Raw genomic sequence first — 6625 nt, 5'->3', positions numbered from 1 at the left:
ATCTAGGTTGCTTCCATGTCCTGGCTATTATAAACAGTGCTGCGATGAACATTGGGGTACACGTGTCTCTTTCCCTTCTGGTTTCCTCAGTGTGTATGCCCAGCAGTGGGATTGCTGGATCATAAGGCAGTTCTATTTCCAGTTTTTTAAGGAATCTCCACACTGTTCTCCATAGTGGCTGTACTAGTTTGCATTCCCACCAACAGTGTAAGAGGGTTCCCTTTTCTCCACACCCTCTCCTGCACTTATTATTTGTAGACTTTTGGATCGCAGCCATTCTGACTGGTGTGAAATGGTATCTCATAGTGGTTTTGATTTGCATTTCTCTGATAATGAGTGATGTTGAGCATCTTTTCATGTGTTTGTTAGCCATCTGTATGTCTTCTTTGGAGAAATGTCTATTTAGTTCTTTGGCCCATTTTTTGATTGGGTCATTTATTTTTCTGGAGTTGAGCTGTAGGAGTTGCTTGTATATTTTTGAGATTAGTTGTTTGTCAGTTGCTTCATTTGCTATTATTTTCTCCCATTCTGAAGGCTGTCTTTTCACCTTGCTAATAGTTTCCTTTGATGTGCAGAAGCTTTTAAGGTTAATTAGGTCCCATTTGTTTATTTTTGCTTTTATTTCCAATATTCTGGGAGGTGGGTCATAGAGGATCCTGCTGCGATGTATGTCAGAGAGTGTTTTGCCTATGTTCTCCTCTAGGAGTTTTATAGTTTCTGGTCTTACATTGAGATCTTTAATCCATTTTGAGTTTATTTTTGTGTATGGTGTTAGAAAGTGTTCTAGTTTCATTCTTTTACAAGTGGTTGACCAGATTTCCCAGCACCACTTGTTAAAGAGATTGTCTTTAATCCATTGTATATTCTTGCCTCCTTTGTCAAAGATAAGGTGTCCATATGTGCGTGGATTTATCTCTGGGCTTTCTATTTTATTCCATTGATCTATATATCTGTCTTTGTGCCAGTACCATACTGTCTTGATAACTGTGGCTTTGTAGTAGAGCCTGAAGTCAGGTAGGTTGATTCCTCCAGTTCCATTCTTCTTTCTCAAGATCGCTTTGGCTATTCGAGGTTTTTTGTTTTTCCATACAAATTGTGAAATTATTTGTTGCAGCTCTGTGAAGAATACTGTTGGTAACTTGATAGGGATTGCATTGAATCTATAAATTGCTTTGGGTAGTATACTCATTTTCACTATATTGATTCTTCCAATCCATGAACATGGTATATTTCTCCATCTATTAGTGTCCTCTTTGATTTCTTTCACCAGTGTTTTATAGTTTTTTATATATAGGTCTTTAGTTTCTTTAGGTAGATATATTCCTAAGTATTTTATTCTTTCCGTTGCAATGGTGAATGGAATTGTTTCCTTAATTTCTCTCTCTGTTTTCTCATTATTAGTGTATAGGAATGCAAGGGATTTCTGTGTGTTGATTTTATATCCTGCAACTTTACTATAGTCATTGATTATTTCTAGTAATTTTCTGGTGGAATCTTTAGGGTTTTCTATGTAGAGGATCATGTCATCTGCAAATAGTGAGAGTTTTACTTCTTCTTTTCCAATTTGGATTCCTTTTATTTCTTTTTCTGCTCTGATTGCTGTGGCTAAAACTTCCAAAACTATGTTGAATAGTAATGGTGAAAGTGGGCACCCTTGTCTTGTTCCTGACTTTAGAGGAAATGCTTTCAATTTTTCACCATTGAGGATAATGTTTGCTGTGGGTTTGTCATATATAGCTTTTATTATGTTGAGGTATGTTCCTTCTATTTCTGCTTTCTGGAGAGTTTTTATCATAAATGGATGTTGAATTTTGTCAAAGGCTTTCTCTGCATCTATTGAGATAATCATATGGTTTTTATTTTTCATTTTGTTAATGTGGTGTATTACATTGATTGATTTGCGGATATTGAAGAATCCTTGCATCCCTGGGATAAAGCCCACTTGATCATGGTGTATGATCTTTTTAATGTGTTGTTGGATTCTGATTGCTAGAATTTTGTTAAGGATTTTTGCATCTATGTTCATCAGTGATATTGGCCTGTAGTTTTCTTTTTTTGTGGCATCTTTGTCAGGTTTTGGTATTAGGGTGATGGTGGCCTCATAGAATGAGTTTGGAAGTTTACCTTCCTCTGCAATTTTTTGGAAGAGTTTGAGCAGGATAGGTGTCAGCTCTTCTCTAAATTTTTGGTAGAATTCAGCTGTGAAGCCATCTGGACCGGGGCTTTTGTTTGCTGGAAGATTTTTGATTACAGTTTCAATTTCCATGCTTGTGATGGGTCTGTTAAGATTTTCTATTTCTTCCTGGTCTAGTTTTGGAAAGTTGTACTTTTCTAAGAATTTGTCCATTTCTTCCACGTTGTCCATTTTATTGGCATATAATTGTTGATAGTAGTCTCTTATGATCCTTTGTATTTCTGTGTTGTCTGTTGTGATCTCTCCAGTTTCGTTTCTAATTTTGTTGATTTGATTTTTCTCCCTTTGTTTCTTGATGAGTCTGGCTAATGGTTTGTCAATTTTATTTATCCTTTCAAAGAACCAGCTTTTGGTTTTGTTGATTTTTGCTATGGTCTCTTTTGTTTCTTTTGCATTTATTTCTGCTCTAATTTTTAAGATTTCTTTCCTTCTACTAACCCTGGGGTTCTTCATTTCTTCCTTTTCTAGTTGCTTTAGGTGTAGAGTTAGGTTATTTATTTGACTTTTTTCTTGTTTCTTGAGGTGTGCCTGTATTGCTATGAACTTTCCCCTTAGGACTGCTTTTACCGTGTCCCACAGGTTTTGGGTTGTTGTGTTTTCATTTTCATTTGTTTCTATGCAAATTTTGATTTCTTTTTTGATTTCTTCTGTTATTTGTTGGTTATTCAGCAGCGTGTTGTTCAGCCTCCATATGTTGGAATTTTTAATAGTTTTTCTCCTGTAATTGAGATCTAATCTTACTGCATTGTGGTCAGAAAAAATGCTTGGGATGATTTCTATTTTTTTGAATTTACCAAGGCTAGCTTTATGGCCCAGGATGTGATCTATCCTGGAGAAGGTTCCATGTGCGCTTGAGAAAAAGGTGAAATTCATTGTTTTGGGATGAAATGTCCTATAGATATCAATTAGGTCTAACTGGTCTATTGTATCATTTAAAGTTTGTGTTTCCTTGTTAATTTTCTGTTTAGTTGATCTATCCATAGGTGTGAGTGGGGTATTAAAGTCTCCCACTATTATTGTGTTATTGTTAATTTCTCCTTTCATACTTGTTACCATTTGTCTTACGTACTGTGGTGCTCCCGTGTTGGGTGCATATATATTTATAATTGTTATATCTTCTTCTTGGATTGATCCTTTGATCATTATGTAGTGACCTTCTTTGTCTCTTTTCACAGCCTTTATTTTAAAGTCTATTTTATCTGATATGAGTATTGCTACTCCTGCTTTCTTTTGGTCCCTATTTGCATGGAAAATCTTTTTCCAGCCCTTCACTTTCAGTCTGTATGTGTCCCCTGTTTTGAGGTGGGTCTCCTGTAGACAACATATGTAGGGGTCTTGTTTTTGTATCCATTCAGCCAGTCTTTGTCTTTTGGTTGGGGCATTCAACCCATTTACGTTTAAGGTAATTACTGATAAGTATGATCCCGTTGCCATTTACTTTATTGTTTTGGGTTCGAGTTTATACACCGTTTTTGTGTTTCTTGTCTAGAGAATATCCTTTAGTATTTGTTGGAGAGCTGGTTTGGTGGTGCAGAATTCTCTCAGCTTTTGCTTGTCTGAAAAGCTTTTGATTTCTCCTTCATACTTGAATGAGATCCTTGCTGGGTACAATAATCTGGGCTGTAGGTTATTTTCTTTCATCATTTTAAGTATGTCTTGCCATTCCCTCCTGGCTTGAAGAGTTTCTATTGAAAGATCAGCTGTTATCCTTATGGGAATTCCCTTGTGTGTTATTTGTTGTTTTTCCCTTGCTGCTTTTAATATTTGTTCTTTGTGTTTGATCTTTGTTAATTTGATTAATATGTGTCTTGGGGTGTTTCTCCTTGGGTTTATCCTGTTTGGGACTCTCTGGGATTCTTGGACTTGGGTGATTATTTCCTTCCCCATTTTAGGGAAGTTTTCAACTATTATCTCCTCAAGTATTTTCTCATGGTCTTTCTTTTTGTCTTCTTCTTCTGGAACCCCTATTATTCGAATGTTGTAGCGTTTAATATTGTCCTGGAGGTCTCTGAGATTGTCCTCATTTCTTTTAATTCGTTTTTCTTTTATCCTCTCTGATTCATTTATTTCTACCATTCTATCTTCTAATTCACTAATCCTATCTTCTGCCTCTGTTATTCTACTATTTGTTGCCTCCAGAGTGTTTTTAATTTCATTTACTGCATTATTCATTATATATTGACTCTTTTTTATTTCTTCTAGGTCCTTGTTAAACCTTTCTAGCATCTTCTCAATCCTTGTCTCCAGGCTATTTATCTGTGATTCCATTTTAGTTTCAAGATTTTGGATCAATTTCACTATCATTATTCGGAATTCTTTATCAGGTAGATTCCCTATCTCTTCCTCTTTTGTTTGGTTTGGTGGGCATTTATCCTGTTCCTTTATCTGCTGAGTATTCCTCTGTCTCTTCATCTTGTTTAAATTGCTGAGTTTGGGGTGTCCTTTATGTATTCTGGCAGTTTGTGGAGTTCTCTTTATTGTGGCGTTTCCTCACTGTGTGTGGGTTTGTACAGGTGGCTTGTCAAGGTTTCCTGGTTAGGGAAGCTTGTGTCGGTGTTCTGGTGGATGGAGCTGTATTTCTTCTCTCTGGAGTGCAATGAAATGTCCAGTAGTGAGTTATGAGATGTCTATAGTTTTGGGGTGACTTTGGGCAGCCTGTATCTTGAAGCTCAGGGCTGTGTTCCTTTGTTGCTGGAGAATTTGCTTGGTATGTCTTGCCCTGGGACTTATTGGCCCTTGTGTGGTGCTTGGTTTCAGTGTCGGTATGGAGGCATTTGATGCGCTCCTGTCAATTAATGTTCCTTGGAGTCAGGAGTTCCCTGGAGTCAGGGTTTGGACTTAAGTCTCCTGCTTCTGGTTATCGGTCTTATTTTTACAGTAGTTTCAAAACTTCTCCTTCTATACAGCACCATTGATAAAACGTCTACATTAAAGATGAAAAGTTTCTCTACGATGAGGGTCACTCAGAGAGGTTCACAGGGTTACATGGAGAAGAGAAGAGGGAGGAGGGAGTTAGAGGTGACCCAAATGAGATGAGGTGAATCAATAATGGAGAGAGTAGGGTAGCCAGTAGTCACTTCCTTATGTGCACTCCGCAACTAGACCACTCAGAGATGTTCACGGAGTCATACAGAGAAGAGAAGAAGGAGGAAGGTGACAGAGGTGGCCAGAAGGATAAAAGGGGGAATGAAAAGGAGGGAGACAGATCCAGCCAGTAATCAGTTCCCTAAGTGTTCTCCACCGTCTGGAACACACAGAAATTCATAGAGTTGGGTAGAGTAGAGGGGTTAGGGAGGAGACACAGGCGACCTGGTGGAGAAAAAGGAGAGTCTAAAGGGAGAGAGAGCAGTCAAGCCAGTATTCTTGCTCCCTAGTGAAAAATGGGTCCTGAAGATTGGGTTCTTAAAGGTACAAAATTGGTAACAAATACATAAAAGCAAGAATTAAAAATCTAGAGTAGAGTTTGGAATTTCAAAAATACGATGTTAAAGAAAAGAAGAAGGAAAAGAAAGAGAGAAAAAACGAACAAACAAAAACAAGGTTGCGAAAATTGTAAAGAAAGTACAGGTACAAAATTGATAACTAATACCAAAAAGCAAAAATTAAAAATCTAGAGTAGAGTTTGGAATTTCAAAAATACAACGTTAAAAAAAAAAAAAAGAAGAAGAAGAAGAAAAATAAAGAGAGAAAACAGACAAATGAAAACAAACAATGTCACAAAAATTATAAAGAAAATACAGGTACAAAATTGATATTATTCAGATATACATTGTTATATAGAAGAAGAAGAGAAAGAAACAAAGAAGAAGAAAAAAAAGAAGTCACAGAAATTATATAAAAATAAACTATAGGTACAAAATTGATAACAAATACCGAAAAGCAAAAATTAAAAATCTAGAGTAGAGTTTAGAATTTCAAAAATACAATGTTAAAGAAAAGAAAAAAAAAAAAAAAACAAGGTCAAAAAATTATAAAATATATACATATGAAGTTTGCTGAAGAAGAAAAAAATAGGGTCTTTTTTTTTTTTTTTGCAAAGTAATAGGTTATAAAAGTGAAAATTAAAGGAACAATAGAGGACTTAAAAAAATTTTTTTTAATTAAAAAAAAAGAAAGAATGATCATAAAAATAATAAAAATATATCTAGGACTTTCTTGGTGGTGTTCTGTGTTCAGTTCATTTTTGGCTAGTTCCTTGGTCAGACTTATATTTCTCACGATCTATAGGCCCCTTCCTATGTAGTCCGTAGTAACCACAGGGTTTTGGTCTATTGCCTGTAGCTTCCAAGGCGTTTCCCTCTGTTATATCTTCTTCTGTTTGCTAGTCTCTTCAGTATCTGGTTTCCGCCCTGACACAAAGGGGACGGTGGAGGACACTTTTTTTTTTTTTTTTTTTAGGCTTACTTGTTCAGTCGAGCTGTGGGGAGGGAG

General features: G+C 36.2%; 1 protein-coding gene across 2 annotated transcripts in view; it reads left to right on the top strand.

The window, feature by feature from the left end:
* RSRC1 (arginine and serine rich coiled-coil 1) overlaps positions 1-6625 on the top strand; it is a 451806-nt gene that overhangs the window by 38986 nt on the left and 406195 nt on the right. The gene's annotated exons all lie outside the window — the stretch shown is intronic.

This window comes from Bos javanicus, chromosome 1 (assembly GCF_032452875.1).
Source record: "Bos javanicus breed banteng chromosome 1, ARS-OSU_banteng_1.0, whole genome shotgun sequence".
Lineage (NCBI taxonomy): Eukaryota > Metazoa > Chordata > Mammalia > Artiodactyla > Bovidae > Bos > Bos javanicus.
Note: the sequence above shows the minus strand (reverse complement) of the source record. Positions and strands in the feature narration are given on the sequence as shown.